The following is a 17,396-nucleotide window of genomic DNA, read 5'->3' on the forward strand; positions in this document are numbered from 1 at the left end:
GTTAGTAAAACTCATTTTTTAGAAATGGTGCGTTTTTACTGTATTAAAATGAAACAAGGAATTAATATCTAAAAGAAAAAGTTGTAGAATCTAATAGACAAATGAGCAAAAAAACAGGAGACTCACCAAAAGGGAATTTCAACCAACAAGAAACATCTATCAACCTCACTGGTGTTCCGAAAGCAAAGAGACCACTTTATACTCGTCAGATTGCCAATCAGAGACACAGATAATACCAAACACTGGCAAAGATGGAGAGGAGGGGGAATCCCCATACACTGGCTGATAGGGGACAGACTGGTCCCCCACGCAGGACAGCATTTGCCAGCATTTGTGAACAAGTGAAGCCCCTCTGGCTCAGAAACTCCCCAGCTATAGACATCTCCCAGAGAAACTGGGGGCAAGCCCAGAGGGGCAGGACACCATGTCCACTGCCCCCGCACAGATGGCAGCAGGGCCTTGGAGAGACCCCGAGAAGCCCCACACCTGTCACAAGGAGAAGGGATAAGAAACGTGACAGACGCAGGATGTGGAATACCACGCAGCATTCCGATGCAACGAACCAATGTTCCTGCATCAACACAGACAGGTATTAAAGACAATGTCTGGGGGAGTTCCCTGGGGGCCTAGTGGTTAGGAGGTGGCCCTTTCACTGTCATGGCCCAGGTTCGTCCCTGGTTGTGGGGAGGGAAAAACAATGTGTGGGGTGAGGAAAGGAGAAACAGAATGAGCGCTAGCACCTAATAACCTAAATGTAATTTTAAAATGTGCATAAGATTTTAAAACCAGCATCAGGGAACTTCCCTGGCATTTCACTGGTTAAGAAACTTGCCAATGCAAGAGACATGGGTTTGATCCCTGGTTTGGAAAGATTCCACATGCCGAAGGCAACTAAGCCCGAGCACAACTACTGAGCCTACGTTCTAGAGCTTTCGAGTGTACAGCCCATGCTCTGCAACAAGAGAAGTCACCACAATGAGAAGCCAGCACACCGCAATGAAGATCAGTCCCCACTCGCCGCAAGAGAGAAAGCCTACACACAGCAACGAAGACCCGGCACAGCCAAAATGTTTTTTAATTAAAAAAAAAATTCATATAATTCTTCACATGCCCACCCCTGTTTTATAGATGAGGTCTAGGGGATCCAAGGTCACTGCAAAGAAGAACCAAAGACTCAGACTAGAGGTTAAGTTGGTCAGCCTATTATTACTATATTTATTGGCTTATAAGATACAAAAGATGACCCCAATTTTACAAAAGCTTTGGAGAAATAATTTTGAGGTCATAGGTAATATAATAGAATAATTAAGAGAACAAAATTAGGTTGCAATCCTGGTTCTGCCATTTATTAACAGCATGAATTTCAGCATGTTATCTGTCCTCTCTAAGGCTCAGTTTCTCTACTATAAAATGGAGATAACAGGGACTTCCTTGGCAGTCTAGTGGTTAAGACTGAGCTCCCAATGCAGCAGGCGTGGGTTCCATTCCTGGGTGAGAAACTAAGATCCCGCATACCTTGCACCACAGCCAAAAAAATAATGAGGATAATTATATGCACCTCATAGAGTCATTATGAGGATTAAATAAACTTATACATAGAACAGTGCCTGGTACATAAAGTGCTACTTTTAAATTATTGCATAAAATGAATCTTAAAAACACCATAAAATGAATCTTAAAATACATGCGTTGAATGTGATCTTAAAGTCCTTTTATAGAAAACACCTTTGTTACATAAATATATTTCAGAGGATTCTAGTAGGAATTCATAAGCTCTGGAAAGGACAACAACCATAAAAGCTAAGGAAAATAGTGACATAAATAACAAGATTTACCAGATTTGCCAGTAAAGGCAACCGCCTTCCATACATACAATGGCGTAAATGAGGACATCAGGGCTGCATCCAAGTGAATAAAAAGCAAGCTACAATGCATTCCACCTGGTACCTGCAGCAAAAGCATATATTATCAGCAAAATCTGTTAGAAAGCTGCAAAACGCATCCTTGCAGCCATGCTGTGTGTTACTATACTTTCCCACTAGGGGTCGCCCCCGGTCACCCAGAGAGTTCCATTTCCAGCCCCTCTGCTTTCCTCCACTGCCTGCTGCCCCCTCAGAGTTGCTTCTGTTCTAAGATGCTCAAGGGACTGGTGGCCCTGGGTCCATGGAGCCCTCAGAAGCTGAAATAAAGGAATTCTTCACCCAGGAACCCAAGAACCACCCTGAGTACCATTTCTGTCCATCTACAGTACAGACATGTTACAAGGCAGCAGGGAAATTGTAAATGCAGGTTTTTTAAGGAAGGGGAAGAGGAGACAAAAATCCTATGAGAGCAAATAGGATTTTATCCTCATTTTGCAAGTGAGGAAATAGAGACTCAAAAAGGTTAAGCAACCTGTTCAAGGTCACACAGCTAGGGAACTTCAGAACTGGAATTTACATCACATCCAGGTGGGTGAGAGCTCCATCACTTCGTTATTAATCCCCACCCTCAGATCTGGGAGGCGAACAGGAGGTATGATGGAGGGGTCAGGAAGCGATGTCTACTTCCTCCCCCAAAGGCCCTCCACGCCGTCCCCCACTGGTCCAGGAAGGCTGTCGTCTTTCCCCACTGAACCATGACATTTGACGATGGGGTCCAGGTCTCTTCTTGCCCCCCATCCTGGCAGAATCGCAGAGCTACACAGTGAGTTGATTCACTGGGTCAGAACCCCTGAGCCCCACGCAGAAACGCTCCTCAGTGCTTCGGTGTGACTTGGCTTCCTTCCTCTCCTGGCCTCCCGTCCCTCCCCCAGTGCCTCCTCTCAGCTGTGCAATCTCCCCTCAAACCCTGTCAGTTCTGCAACCAGAATCCCATGCAAGTCCCCAGACTGGTCCCACTGTCAGACTGACCTGAAGCCTCTTCCTCTGATCGCTGGACTTCATCTGGACTACTGAGACATTTCTTTGTTCTCATGTTTTAAAAAAGGAAGTGTAACTTATACATGGGGCTTCCCAGATGGCGCTAGTGGTAAAGAACCCACCTACCAATGCAGGAGCTGTAAGAGACGTGGGTTTGATCCCTGGGTTGGGAAGATCCCCTGGAGAAGGGAATGGCAACCCTCTCCAGTATTCTTGCCTGGAGAATCCCATGGACAGAGGGGCCTGGTGAGCTGCGGTCCATAGAGTCGCACAGAGTTGGACATGACTGAAGCGACTTTGCATGCAAGCACAAAACGTATATATAGAAAAATGCATACATTGAAGCATACGGGTCCATGAACCACACTGAGCCTCTTAACTAGCCTTTCTGATTCTTCCCAAACACACCTCTCCTCCATCCACAAGGCAGTTTCCAGTTGTATTAATACATGGGACCATGTCACTGCCCTGGGCAAAACCCTCCAGCACGTTCTTCCTCTGGAATGTTTCAGGACAGAGACTTACAGACACAGCATATAAGCACATCTCATTTTTGAGAAAGAAATACAAGTCAGATATAAATTCTCCCTTAAGAAAGGAATTCATGGGACTTCCCTGGTGGATCAGGGGTAAAGAATCCATCTGCCAATGAAGGGGATATGGACTCTATATCTGATCCGACAAGATCCCACATGTTGCAGGGCAGCTAAGCCTGTGCCCCACAACTACTGAAGCTCACACACCCTACAGCTCGTGCTCTGCAACAAGAGAAGCCACCGCAATGAGAAGCCAGCCCCTCAAAGAGTAGCCCTGCTCACTGCTGGGTGCAGCAACGAAGACCCAGCGAAGCCAAAAATGAATAAAAGGAATCCACTTCCACTACAGGGAAACTATGAGGCACAAGGTTGTCGTTTAGTCGCAAGTCATGTCAGATTCTTTGCGTCCCCATGAATTGCAGCCTGCTAGGCTCGTCTGTCCATGGGATCTTCCAGGGAAGAATACTGGAGTGGGTTGCCATTTCCTTCTCCAGGGGATCCTCTCACCCCAGGGATCAAACCTGCATCTCCTGCACTGGGAGGTGGGTTCTTTACCACTGAGTACGTGGGCCTAGAAGGATTTTGTTTACCCAGATGCTGAGATGTAAAACGTCCCCAACTGGGATGATGAGAAAGCGAATTTACAACCCAGTGAAAAGAGAACATGGTTTCACTGTATATGTAAGCTACTGATCAACTAAATTTAATGTATAATTAAATTTAACCATTTATTGTTGTTGCACTTGTTTCTCTTTACTATTGCTTTGTCTGTGTCCCACAGTTTTTTGTCTGTTTTTAAATTATCTATTTTTGGCTGCACTAAGTCATCATTGCTTCGTGAGGGCTTTCTCCAGTTGGGGCAGGCAAGGACTACTCTCTAGCTGCTGTGCACAGGCTTAGCTGCTGTGCACAGGCTTAGCTGCTGTGCACAGGCTTAGCTGCTCTGTGGCATGTAGAATCTTCCAGGATCAGGGATCGAACCCATGTCCCCTGCATTGGCAGGCAGATTCTCAATCACTGGACCGCCAAGGAAGTCCTGTTTTTGTTTCAAATAAAACTTACCCATTTTAAGTGCAAAAATAAAATTAATTTTGACAAATGTTTGCTCATTCCTCTTTTTGGCTGAGCACTTTTAGTTCACACAACCATTAATCCACTTTTTTTATAGATTTCTTTCCTTTTCTAGAATTTTAAATGAATAGGCCATACAATACTGGCTCCTTTCACGTGGCATATATTTGAGATTCCTTTATGTTACTGCATGTCCCTGCAGTTCCTTTTCAATGCTGAGTAGTATTCCACTGTGAGGATCTATAACACAATTTATTTAGCCTTTCACCCGCTGATAAATATTTGGGTTGCTTACAGTTTGAGGCTACTATGAATAAGGCTGCAATGAACATTGATGTACAAGTTTTTGCGTGGACACATACTTGGCTCCCTCCCAAAAATGACAGATTGCTCTGTGATGCTTCTTGCTATTCCATGCAAAAAATAGGTACTCTCTTGCTACTGATTTACTAGTCTTTCCCATATGAAACACAGACACACACAATGATTTGTGAAATACAGATTAGAAAATTGTAAGAAGTCAGGACTTCCTTGGTGGTGCAGTGGTTAAGAATCCACCCTGCAATGCAGGAGACAGGTTCAATCCCTGGTTGGGGACTAAGATTCCAGCTGGAGCTGGGCATCTAAACCCAAACGCTGCAACGAGCTAGTCCGTGCACCACAAGGAAAGATCCCACATGATGCAGTGAAGATCCTGGGTGCCACAACTAAGGCCCAAGGCAGCCGAATAAATAAATAAGCAAACAAATAAAAAGAAAACTGAAAGAAGTCATATAATGTAACAAAATGAAGATTTGTGTGTGTGTTACTTTCCCTATTTGCCAAGCACTAGGCAGAGCACAGCATGAGCATTTCATTATTTTATCTCTCATAGTAGCCTTCGGAGGAGACAGCACTGCTATTCCCATTTCCTATATGGGAAGCTGGTCCAGGCTTTCACTGCTGAAGGTGAGGGTTCCATCCCTGGCTGGGGAACTAAGATCCTGCAAGCGGTACAGCATGGCCAAAAAAAAGAAGAAAGATTTCGAATCAACAACCTAACCTTCTATCTTAAGACACTGGAAAAGAAGGGAAGAGGAGAAAATGGAACCGAATCAAACAGGAGAAAAGAAATAAAGGCTAGAGCAGAAATTAATGAAAGCGACTAGAAAAACATTAGAGAAAATTAACAAAACCCAAAGTAGGTTCTTTGAAAAGACTGTAAAATTTGACAAACCCTCAGCTAAGCTGACCAAGATGAAAAAGGAAAAGTCACAAAATTATTAGAATCAGAAAGAGAAGGGGACTTTACTACTGACCTTACAGAAATAAAATCCTATCTCTTCCAATGACCAAGAGTGTCATCACAGACAGGTTACTTAAATTACCTGAGCCTCCATTTCCTCTACTCTTCAAAAAGACATCATTGTTCTCAAAGGGTTATGAAAAGTTAACAAAAGGATCTGTGTCAAGTACCTGGTCAAGCTCCATTAATCACCGCCACTCCTCTAGTTGATCAGGTCTCTCTTTTCCTTTCCATCCACATCAGTCCTTCAGCCCATCTGTTTGGCTGCCTCTACCTTCCAAATACATTCCAGAAGCAGCAGCTTCTCACCTTGTCCACCGCACCTAGTTAGTCCAGGTCACCACTCTCTCTCTCTCGCTGACAACAGCCCAAGTGTCGCTTGCTACTCCTGCCCCCTCCCATAGTCCGTTCTCTACACAACCACCACAGCCTTGTTTTAACACGTCAGGATGTCTACATCTCCCTTCTTCCATTCTCGACACTCACTGGGTGCAGGGGGGAAATACACACTTTCTGCCATGGTCTAGCGGGCCCTGCGAAATCTAGGCCGAGGTACCACTTTCCCCTTTGCCTGCAGGGCTCAGCCACACTGGTCTTGTTATTCTTCCAGCTCATCCAGCTCATTTCTGTCTCAGGGTCTCTGCTCTGGGTATTTCCTCTGCCCACAACATCCCCCTCTCTACAGATCCAAGTGTGGCTGGAGTTTCCACGTTATTAAAGACTCCACTCATCATCATCACTCCTCTGTTGGTATCTACAGTAACTCAACCTCTTTCTCTCTGTCTTATTTTTCTTCCTAGTACTTATGACTCTCTGACATTATTTCCTGTCTCCCTTTACTAAATGTGCTAATAAAGGTCTGTTGAGGGACTTCCCTGGCGGTCCAGTAGTTAGGACTCCATGCTTCCACTGAAGAGGGTGCAGGTTCAATCCCTATTCAGGGAACTAAGATCCCAAATGCTCATGGTGCGGCCAAGAAAAAAAAATGACAATGCCTTTGGAAAATAAAATAAACAACTCAAAGAACTCTTTCCATCCCACAAAAACTCGACTACTTTTTCTTTTTTTTTTTTTTTACTACTTTCAAGTTTAAAAAATAAATTAAAAGATCTGCTGAAACAGAAGAAAAAGCTCCGGAATAGGATCCACAGACAAATGGGACTTTATATTTGGTGCAGGACAAAGGCAAGCATCTCAGCCCAGAGGTAGAAACGTAGACTAGTCAACACAGGGCGTTGGGATCACTGGGGAGACGTTTGGGGAAAAAACTATTTGAAGATGGTGGATTTTATCACAGGTATGCCACTAGACTCCCTCTTGAAACTCTACTTTTAAAATGAAGAAACTGGGAGTTCCCTGGTGGTCCAGTGGTTACAATTCTGCACTTCCACTGCTGAGAGCATGGGTTCAATCCCTGGTCAAGGACTAAGATCCCGCAAGCTGTGCGGTGAAACAAACAAACAAACAAACAAAAAAACAAAAAGAAAAACCACAACAGCATAACCCTACAAAAAAGAGGAGAAGGGACCACACAACAAAATTGTTGGGGTAGAAAGTAAATGGGCAAGTATTATCACATGGCAAAACCAAGCAGGCAGTAAGAAAAGGTGAACATTTAACCTGATTTATACCACAGAATCTCCCAAAAGACTCAGAAGTTAGTGGCATCTCTAGAAGGGGGCATAAAGGTGAGGTTGGGAAAGAGGGCTGCTATAGGAGGAAAAATTCGCAGCAGAAAGCTTAAAAAGCAGCTTGCTGTGTAGTCGCTCAGTCATGTCCGACTCTGCGACCCCATGGATTATAGCCTGCGAGGCCCCTCTGTCCATCGGATTCTCCAGGCAAGAATACTGGAGTAGGTTGTCATTTCCTTCTCCAAAGAGTAGCTTCAGTTCAGTTCAGTCGCTCAGTCGTGTCCGACTCTTTGCGACCCCATGAATCGCAGCATGCCAGGCCTCCCTGTCCATCACCAACTCCCAGAGTTCACTCAGACTCACGTCCATCGAGTCTGTGATGCCATCCAGCCATCTCATCCTCTGTCGTCCCCTTCTCCTCCTGCCCTCAACCCCTCCCAGCATCAGAGTCTTTTCCAATGAGTCAACTCTGCATCACGTGGCCAAAGTACTGGAGTTTCAGCTTTAGCATCATTCCCTCCAAAGAAATCCCAGGGCTGATCTCTTAAATGGACTGGTTGGATCTCCTTGCAGTCCAAGGGACTCTCAAGAGTCTTCTCCAACACCACAGTTCAAAAGCATCAATTCTTCGGCGCTCAGCTTTCTTCACAGTCCAACTCTCACATCCATACATGACCACAGGAAAAACCATAGCCTTGACTAGACGGACCTTTGTTGGCAAAGTAATGTCTCTGCTCTTGAATATGCTATCTAAGTTGGTCATAACTTTTCTTCCAAGGAGTACGTGTCTTTTAATTTCATGGCTGCAATCACCATCTGCAGTGATTTTGGAGCCCCCCAAAATAAAGTCTGACACTGTTTCCACTGTTTCCCCATCTATTTCCCATGAAGTGATGGGACCAGATGCCATGATCTTCGTTTTCTGAATGTTGAGCTTTAAGCCAACCTTTTCACTCTCCTCTTTCACTTTCATCAAAAGGCTTTTTAGCTCCTCTTCACTTTCTGCCATAAGGGTGGTGTCATCTGCATATCTGAGGTTATTGATATTTCTCGTGGCAATCTTGATTCCAGCTTGTGCTTCTTCCAGCCCAGCGTTTCTCATGATGTACTCTGCATATAAGTTAAATAAGCAGGGTGACAATATACAGCCTCGACGTACTCCTTTTCCTATTTGGAACCAGTCTGTTGTTCCATGCCCAGTTCTAACTGTTGCTTCCTGACCTGCATATAGGTTTCTCAAGAGGCAGGTCAGGTGGTCTGGTATTTCCATCTCTTTCAGAATTTTCCACAGTTCATTGTGGTCCACACAGTCAAAGGCTTTGGCATAGTCAATAAAGCAGCTTAAATATATCAAATAGTAGACTCTTAGATCCCTTCCCGATATTACTCCCTGCCCACCATGGCTACAACCCAGACCCTGGCAGATCAGAAATTTATTTTCAGGCAGGTCAGAATTATTTTCGAATGTGGAAGAAGGTCCCTGGACAGGTAGTTACTAGACACAGGAGACTGAGAAGATACCAACAAGAGGACTTACACAAAACTTCATTTACTAACTGTTGAAGATGTCCAGATCCTCAGCCTTCTTCTTCTACTCAGCTCCGGGAACACTGCCAGTGAGGCACGGAGCTCATATAATACGTGGTGAGACCCACCCGCCCCTGAGTCCACCCCTCCCCCCAGTTTTCATCCCCAGCTTGACTCCCAGAACTCTCAGCACAAGAAGAAAAAAACAGAAACAGACTCATATCAGGGCATATAATCAGGAAAGTCCAGGATGAGAGGACATTCTAGAAATTTCTAGAGAAGCAAAAGCAGGTCACACGCAAAGTATCAGTATTCAGAATGACTTGGGATTTCCCAACTGCAATACTGAGAGAGTGATGCCTTCAAAACCTGATGAAACTTCTGGGTATATGCCCGAAAGGATTGAAAACAGGAACTCAACAGATTCCTGCACACCCGTGTCTGTACCAGCACTATTCGCAATAACCGAAAGGCGGAAACAGCCCAAGCATCCACGGATGGCTTATCCATTCAGGATAAGCGAAAACGTGGCATATACACAAAGCAAAGTATCATGCAGCCTTAAAAAAGGAAGGCCATTGGGACACACACTCCAACAGGGATGAACCCTGAGGCCATTGCGCTGGGTGGAATAAGCCAGACCCAGACGGACAAACACTGTACGATTCCACTTTTATGAGGTATCCGAGGAGTCACATTCATGGACACAAAAAGTGAAATGGTGGCTGCCAGGGGCTGGGGAAACCAGGGAATAGGGAGTTACTAGTTAATGGGTGCAGAGTTTCAGTTTGAGAAGATGAAGTCCTAGAAATGGATGGTGGTGATGGCCATACAACAATGTCAATGTACTTAACACCACGGAACCCCACACCTGAAAATGGTTAAAATGGTAAGTTTTATCTTACATATATTCTTCCAAAAAAAAAAATCCAAAGAAAACTTATTTCCACCCTAAATTTTTCTCATACACTCATGGGAGTGCAAATTCTCAAAGTTTTTCCTACAACTATACTCTGAAAGATGACAGATGTATACAAGGGTCCTTACTACATTTTTGTTTGTGACAGTTAATACTGGAATCAACCCACATGACAATCCACAGCACACCACTAAGACAAATATGGTAAATCTACACAAAGAAATAAGAGGTAACTGCTGTGGGATTTCCCTGGTGGTCCAGCGGCTAAGACTCTGAGCTCCCAACACAGGAGGCCTGGGTTCGATCCCTGGTCAGGAAACTAGATCCCACGTGCCACAACTAAGACCCCGTGCAACCAAATAAGTAAATGTGTATATATATATATATATTTTAAGAGGTAATTGCTGAAAAGAACAAGGGATCTCTTCACATATGAAGAGAGAAAAGGCCTCTAAGATATACTGTTAAGCGAAAAAGGCAAGGTGATGAACAGACTGCAAGTAATCAACATTCCCTTCAAAAGTTTTATTTCCGTGTCAAAATCAGAGCAAAAGGCAAGAAATTTCATTTCCAAAGGGCTTTCCAGGTGGTACAGTGGTCAAGAATCCACCTGCCAAGCAGGAGACATGAGTTCGATCCCTAAATCGGGAAGATGCCCTGGAGAAGGAAATGACTCCAGTATTCTTGCCTGGAGAATCCCACAGACAGAGGAGCCTGGCGGGCTGCCGTCCATGCGGCTGCAAAGAATTGGACATGACCGAGCATCTAAACCGCAGCAGCAGAGAGGACAGACACTATTCATCTTCTTGTGGGGTTAGGGCTTAATCTCTAGCAATATATTCATCCTAACGGTTGAAGCCACATAAGGGTTTTGTCAGAACTGAAACTTATGTAATTTGGGGGGGTCTTTATTAAGAAGAATATGTTATATTAAATATATAAAATTGGCACAAATATGACTGTATTCAAAATGAGAAAAAAGATAGTAAACTGCAAATTTTTAAACAACTACCAAATATCACATCACAAATATCACTATCACAAAAGTAGTTTTTTTCCTACTTTTGGGGGTACTTTTAAAAGTCTTCTCTTTTTTTTTATAATTTTATTTATTTATTTTTGTCTACACTGGGTATTTGTTGCTGCTTGGGCTCCTCTTTAGCTGCGGTGCACAGGCCTTCTCATTTTGGGCTCTTTTTCAGCTGCGGTGCACAGGCCTTCTCATTGTGGCGGCTTCTCTTGTTCCGGAGCACAAGCTCAATAGCAGTGGCGCGTGGGCTAAGTTGCTCCTTGGCCCGTGGGATCTTCCCAGATCAGGGATTGAACCCATGTCTCCTACCCTGGCAGGCGGATTCTCCATCACTAAGCCACCGGGGAAGTCCCTGGAGGCACTTAAAAAAAGAATACATTTATTTACTTATTCAGCTGCGCTGGGTTCTAGCTCCATCATGTGGAATTGTCAGTCTTCACTGCAGCATACAGGGTCTAAACTGTAGCCTGTGGGATCTAGTTCCCTGACCAGGGATTGAACCCAGGCCCCTTGAATGGGGAGTGCAGAGTCTTAGCCACTGGACCACCAGGGAAGTCCCTGGGGGCACTTTCTTTGGCCTTATGATAATAGCTTTGTAATACAATTTTTATAGAGAGAAAGTAAAGATGACTCAGTTTTTCTTCTGATGTGTACACTTTTAACTGTGTACACTGCATTAAGCACATTCTTGGCAGAAGAAAAGTTCCATTTTTAATAAGTGTTGGTTAAAAACTGAGCCCTCTGCTTCCATTTTCACAGTCTCCATGATTGGAAGAATTTGCCACAGACCAGCTTCTGACTGGAGGTTTCAAACCCTGTCATATCTTTCTTTACTTAGGTACCTCTGGTGTGGATTCTATAGGACATCTTTATATGGTGCTACTATTAATGCCTCTGTTCCTGTAACTCTGTGTCAGGAAAGCCTTCCCTCTACCAGAACAGTTGTCAGTATTTGAATTGTTGGCGGAAGTTGACTGCAAATCACATAACTAGATAAACCCAGCTTAAATGCCTTCTGGGCTTCCCTAATGGCTCAGAGGGTAAAGAATCTGCCTGCAATGCAGAAGACACAGGAGACGAGGGTTTGATCTTCCGATCGGGAAGACCTCCTGGAGGAGGAAATGGCAACCCATGCCGGTATTCTTGCCTGGAAAATTCCATGGACAGAAGAGTCTGGTGGGCTGCAAGACTGAGTGACTTAAGCACACAAGCATGCAAACGCATTCTAACTAAGCCTTTAGGTAGATCCGAAACAATGTCCAGAGCCAACAGAAGGCCACTTAGAACAAGGCGAACAGTGAGGAGGGAGGTCATGGTGGAATAAGACAGTGGTCTTCGGTGATTGCACGCGGGCTGTCGTGTCCGACTTTTTGTGACCTTATAGACTGTAGCCCTCGGGGCTCCTCTGTCTGTGGGATTTCCCAGGGAAGAATACTGGAATGGGTTGCCACTGCCTCCTCCTGGGAATCTTCCCCACCCAGAAATTGAACCCGCATCTCCTGAGTCTCCTGCACTGGTAGGCAGGATCTTTACCACTGAGCCACCTGGGAAGACCCTTAAGTGATTACAAGGGCAATTGCTTAATTTGTACATTTTATGGAAACATAGGACCTCTTCAGGGCCTTGGAAGAGACAGAGGCAAGTAAGGGTCCTTAAAGGACAAACATCAAGAATCCACCTACCAATGCACAGACAGGGGTTCATTCCCTGGCCCGGGAAGAGTCCACGTGCCTCAGGGCAACTCATACCATCGGCCACAACTACTGAGCCCACGTGCCCTAGAGGAGCCCATTCTCTGCAACAAGAGAAGCCGCCACGAGAAGCCCGAGCACCGAAACTAGAGCAGCCTCTGCTGACTGCAACCACACAAAGTCCATGCGCAGCAGCAAAGACCCAGCACAGGCAAAACAGATTATTTGTAAATGCAGATTACAAGAACCAAAGACGATTCTTCAGCCATCAAATGAGCAGAGATTAACACAAAACTGCTAACACTTGCGGCTAAGGACAAGGTAAGACAAGCACTCAAACACTACAGATGTGCTTAAGGAGAGCACTTCGTTAGCATGCCTTACAAACACGCACTCCAACTCTTCGTCCCAGTAATTCCACTCCAGAGAATCTATTTAAGGAAACGTTCAGAATTGCAAAGATATGTACTTCAAAATGTTAACTGCAATTGTTGACAATCAGGAAAAAATTTAAATAAGAGGGAGAGAAAAACACCTCTCAGGATGTGTGTATATATTTGCGTGTGTCTACATGAACACGGAGAAACGCGAGGAAGAAAACAGACCTGCTATCACTGCTAATGCAGGAAGGTGGGGAGGTTACTCATTTTCTCTTTCTGTGCTTTTGCACTGTTCAACTTGCCATAATTAACACAGTGTATTTGCTTTTATAATGTAAAACATACTTGAGGAGGTAAGAAAGTTCCCATGTATAAAAAAGATGAAAGCATGCCAAATAGAATCTGATCCCCATCTATCCTATCACCTGAGACCCTAATAAAAAGAATGAAAAAAATATAATCATTAAGTCTCCCAGTCCCCACAACAGCCAGCTCTGGAGGCTTATTTCTGTACGACCCAGAGGTTTACAGGTAGGGACTACCAGAAAAATAGAAAGGGATTTTTTTCAATCCCCGAATTAAAAGCAGAACACTTGCTAATTAACCTGGCTAGAAGCCAGAGGGCATCAAGAGAAGAGACTGTGGTATTTCTCCCCACAGGTTATTGACTCATCTCTGCCACATCAACATCCCCAAGTTAAGATGCTGTAACTTGGGGACCTTCTGAAATGCAAACTGCACAAGAAAATCACATAATCAACTGTAACTAGAAAACCACTTAAGAAAGTCATGCAGACATACACAATTTTTAAGTAATATTCCTCACCACTTAATTCTGAAAAGATAACAATTTTAAAGATTTTTTAAATCTTAATCTAGCATTCTAATCTTTAACCCAGTGTTGCCTGAACTATGGGCAAACAGATATTTATATACACAATATGTTGCTTTCAAAAACATTTAACTCTCAGATGGTAAAATGCCAAAGAAGGAAGAGACCTTTAGGATTATCATGACCTACCCTCTCAATTTCCTCAGACGAAGAGAAAGAAATGGGAACTCGGAGTGTCAAATGCCGCACAGCTGTCAGAAGCAGAACTGAAGACTTCCCTGGTGGTCCAGGGGTTAAGAATCTGCCTGCCAAGGCAGAGAACATGAGTTCAACCCCTGGTCTGGGAAAATCCCACATGCAGTGTGGCAACTAAACCCGTGCCGTAACTACTGAGCCTGAGCTCCGAAAGAGAAGCCACGCAGTGGGAAGCCCAAGCACCACAATAGAGAAAACCCACACGCGGCAACGAAGACCCAGAACAGCCAAAAATAAATTAATTAATCACTAGAAAGAAAAACGCAGAGCTAAGACATCTTGATATGGTATCTGCTCTTCTACAAATGCTGGATGCTATTCACAAAAGGGTTTTTACACAGCCTTTATTTTCTCTGATCCTCACCAAAGCCAGATGTTTCCACAGATGAGAAAACTGAGGTTCAGTGGCTTTGGATGACTTGCCTCTATCACCAGGCTAGTTATTCCCATACCATTTCCACTACTGGGGGCTGCAGCACAAACCCTTCATGACAACCTAGGGGGTGGGTTCGCCAGCTTCAAGCACATCCTGTCAAGGCATTGGATGCTCAAAAATTAGATGAATGAGGTGACTTCCCTGGCGGTCCAGCGGTTAAGAATCCACCTTCCTGTGCGGGAGATGTGGGTTTGATCTGTGGTGGAGGAACTGAGATCCCATGTGCCTCAAGGCAACTAAGCCCATGCGTGCATGTGTGCTAAGCCACTTCAGTCATGTCCGACCTTTTGCAACCTTCCAGGCTCCTCTGTCCATGGGATTCTCCAGGCAAGAATACTGGAGTGGTTTCCATGATCTTCACCAGGGAATCTTCCCCACTCAGGGGTTGAATCCGAGTCTCTTACATTTCCTGCACTGACTGACCGGCTGCATGACTGAGCTACTGAATGTGCACTGGCGACGGGTTTTTTTTTTTTTACCACTGGCGCCAAGAGAGCTGGAGCCATGTACAACGATGAGAGAAGCCGATGAGCTGCAACTAAGACCCAGAGCAGCCAAAAGTAAAAAAATACTTTTTGAAAAATTAGATGAGTGAATACCCAACAACTGGGAGAAAGCTAATACAAGGCAAATTGTATTGTAACTGCTCAACAAAACACTTCAAGGCTTTTAAAGTAAGATGTTGATAAACTGAAATTCACAGGAGCTGAAAATGCAGAACCTCAGAGAAGAGAGCCACATATCTCCTAGACCTGAGACAGGTGGCCATCTGTTTGGTCTCAATTACCCAGATCTGTCTCACCTGATCACCCTGCCTCCCATCTCTTCCCACCTCTCCTCAGCCACTGTCTCAGAAACCTTTAGGAGCTCCCTACTTACTCACACTGCCAAATCCAAATTCTTCACCTCGGCCTTCAAGGCCCTTCAACTGATCCAATACAACTGTTTCCTGAGTTACTTACTGACCCTGGCCTTTGCTGGATGCTTCCCCTTTCACCTCCTGGGCCCCATCTCCTTTGTGCCACTGGCTGTAACTTTGGCTCATGTTGGCTTCTGGTGAACATTGGTCCCTTTCCCCATTTCCATCGACAGCTCGGACGATAAAGAATTTGCCTGCGCTGCAGGAGACCTGGGTTCGATCCCTGGGTTGAGAAGATCCCTTGAAGAAGGAAATGGCAACTCACTCCAGTACTTTTGCCAGGAGAATTCTATGGACAGAGGCTATAGTCCATGGAATCGCAGACAGTCGGACACGACTGAGCAACTAACACTAACAGGTGAGAAAGGTACTGGCTGGCTTTTTTGTTGTTTTCATTTTTGGGGCCTCGGCCCACAGCATGTTGGATCTTAGTTCCCCAACCAGGGATCAAACCGGTGCAACCTGAATTGGAAGCATGGAAGTCTTAACCTGATCACCAGGGAAGTTCCTTTTTTATTCCTTTTTTTTTTCTTTAAGAGAAATACATTTGCATGACATTCATTTGAACCTATGCAACAATCAAGTTCACTAGAAACAGGAACAATCAAGAAAGACCCCCATCCCAACGAGCCTCTGATTTGGGTTTTCAGGTGCAGAGGCTGGCCTGCCTTCTGCAACCGGTCCAGTCCCTTTTCTATCTAGCCTGAGGGCCCTTGAGTTCCTGGACTCTTCCTAAAATGGCCTCCTGGGGGCCGCCAGGTTAGCCTGTGCTCTGAGGCCCCGCCCACCTCTCTCTCCTCTCCAAGCTCCACCCCAGACCTGTTCCAGGAGTCAGGACCCCAGGTTCATCACCATACCAGTCCTTCCCTCTCAAGGACACAGCTCTTCCGTACATGAAAAAAGGCAGCGGGGCAGGGCCCAAAACCGGATGAGAGAAAAATGACAAAATAACCTCCCAGCTGGAAAAAGCTTTCCCATGAAAGTTATCAGCAAGTATACCCAACCCCGCTTCGTGCCAGGACACCACAAAGCGACATAATAAATAAGCCTAGGCCATCCCCTAGGTTAGCGCTCAGACTTACCCCAGTACACATACTGCTGTGCGGAGGTCCCAGAGTGACTGTAAGCAATCGGCTCCCAGTGAGAGGCAGCGAGTTGTTTCACATTTTCCACCAAAGTAAATAGTGCTGCAAAGAACAATCTTGTGTAAGCATTCATGGTTGCACTTCTCAAGACATTCCTAGAAGTACACTTCCTGGCTTAAAGGATGCACATAAATTCAGGTACTTACCAGTTGAGAAACATTGTACGGTAATTCTCAAACTCTAGTACTTAGGCTTTACCTGGGGAATTTGTTTACAATACACCATCTTAATACACTACCAGCAGCCCCGCACCTTCGGACTCCCCCTCCCCCTCCAGGAAGTCTGGGGAGGGGCTCCTGAAGCAGCTTTGTTATCGGTTCCCAGGTGGCTGTGCTGCAGGCTAAAAGGAGGAAGGAGCTGCTCCCTTCCCTTCGTTCTGATGGATTGATACCTGCTGTAGCACAAGAGCTGGGAAATACTGGCCTAGGGGGCCGCCGCTGGCTGAATACACAGGGTCATCCCATGCACTGGGCACAATGCTTGTCGCCAAGTGCTGGGGACAGTCACATTGCCAGGCTCACCTGGCTGCAGCTGTTTCCCCTTCCAGGTCCCCCTTACCTAGGCCCCCATCCCCTCTGTGATCCTAGTGACCAGGGCCTTGAGGTTTTTACCTTTCTTACCCGAGATTTCATGTAAACCTCCCTTTCTCTCTCAGAAGGCTGTGGACAGAGCACCCCAATAAACTGTCTGGGGCCTCTAGTCAGGCCCTCGTTTCCCCATCTGAAATGGAAGCACTGGGCGGCAGTACTGGCACCCTGGCGATCGCAGCAAGGAGAGCAGTGTGGCCGACTGGGTTCTAAGCATTTGCAGGTTGGTCTGGCTTCAATGGGGAACCCAGG

At 45.3% G+C, this 17,396-nt stretch overlaps 1 long non-coding RNA gene across 1 annotated transcript; it reads right to left on the reverse strand.

The window, feature by feature from the left end:
* LOC108637421 lies at positions 1,699–16,809 on the reverse strand. The gene is made up of 3 exons (XR_001919066.1): positions 16,704–16,809; positions 16,495–16,599; positions 1,699–1,947 (listed from the first exon to the last, which is right to left on the reverse strand). It is a non-coding gene; the product is annotated as an uncharacterized LOC108637421 (long non-coding RNA).

The sequence above is a fragment of the Capra hircus genome, chromosome 13 (assembly GCF_001704415.2).
Source record: "Capra hircus breed San Clemente chromosome 13, ASM170441v1, whole genome shotgun sequence".
NCBI lineage: Eukaryota > Metazoa > Chordata > Mammalia > Artiodactyla > Bovidae > Capra > Capra hircus.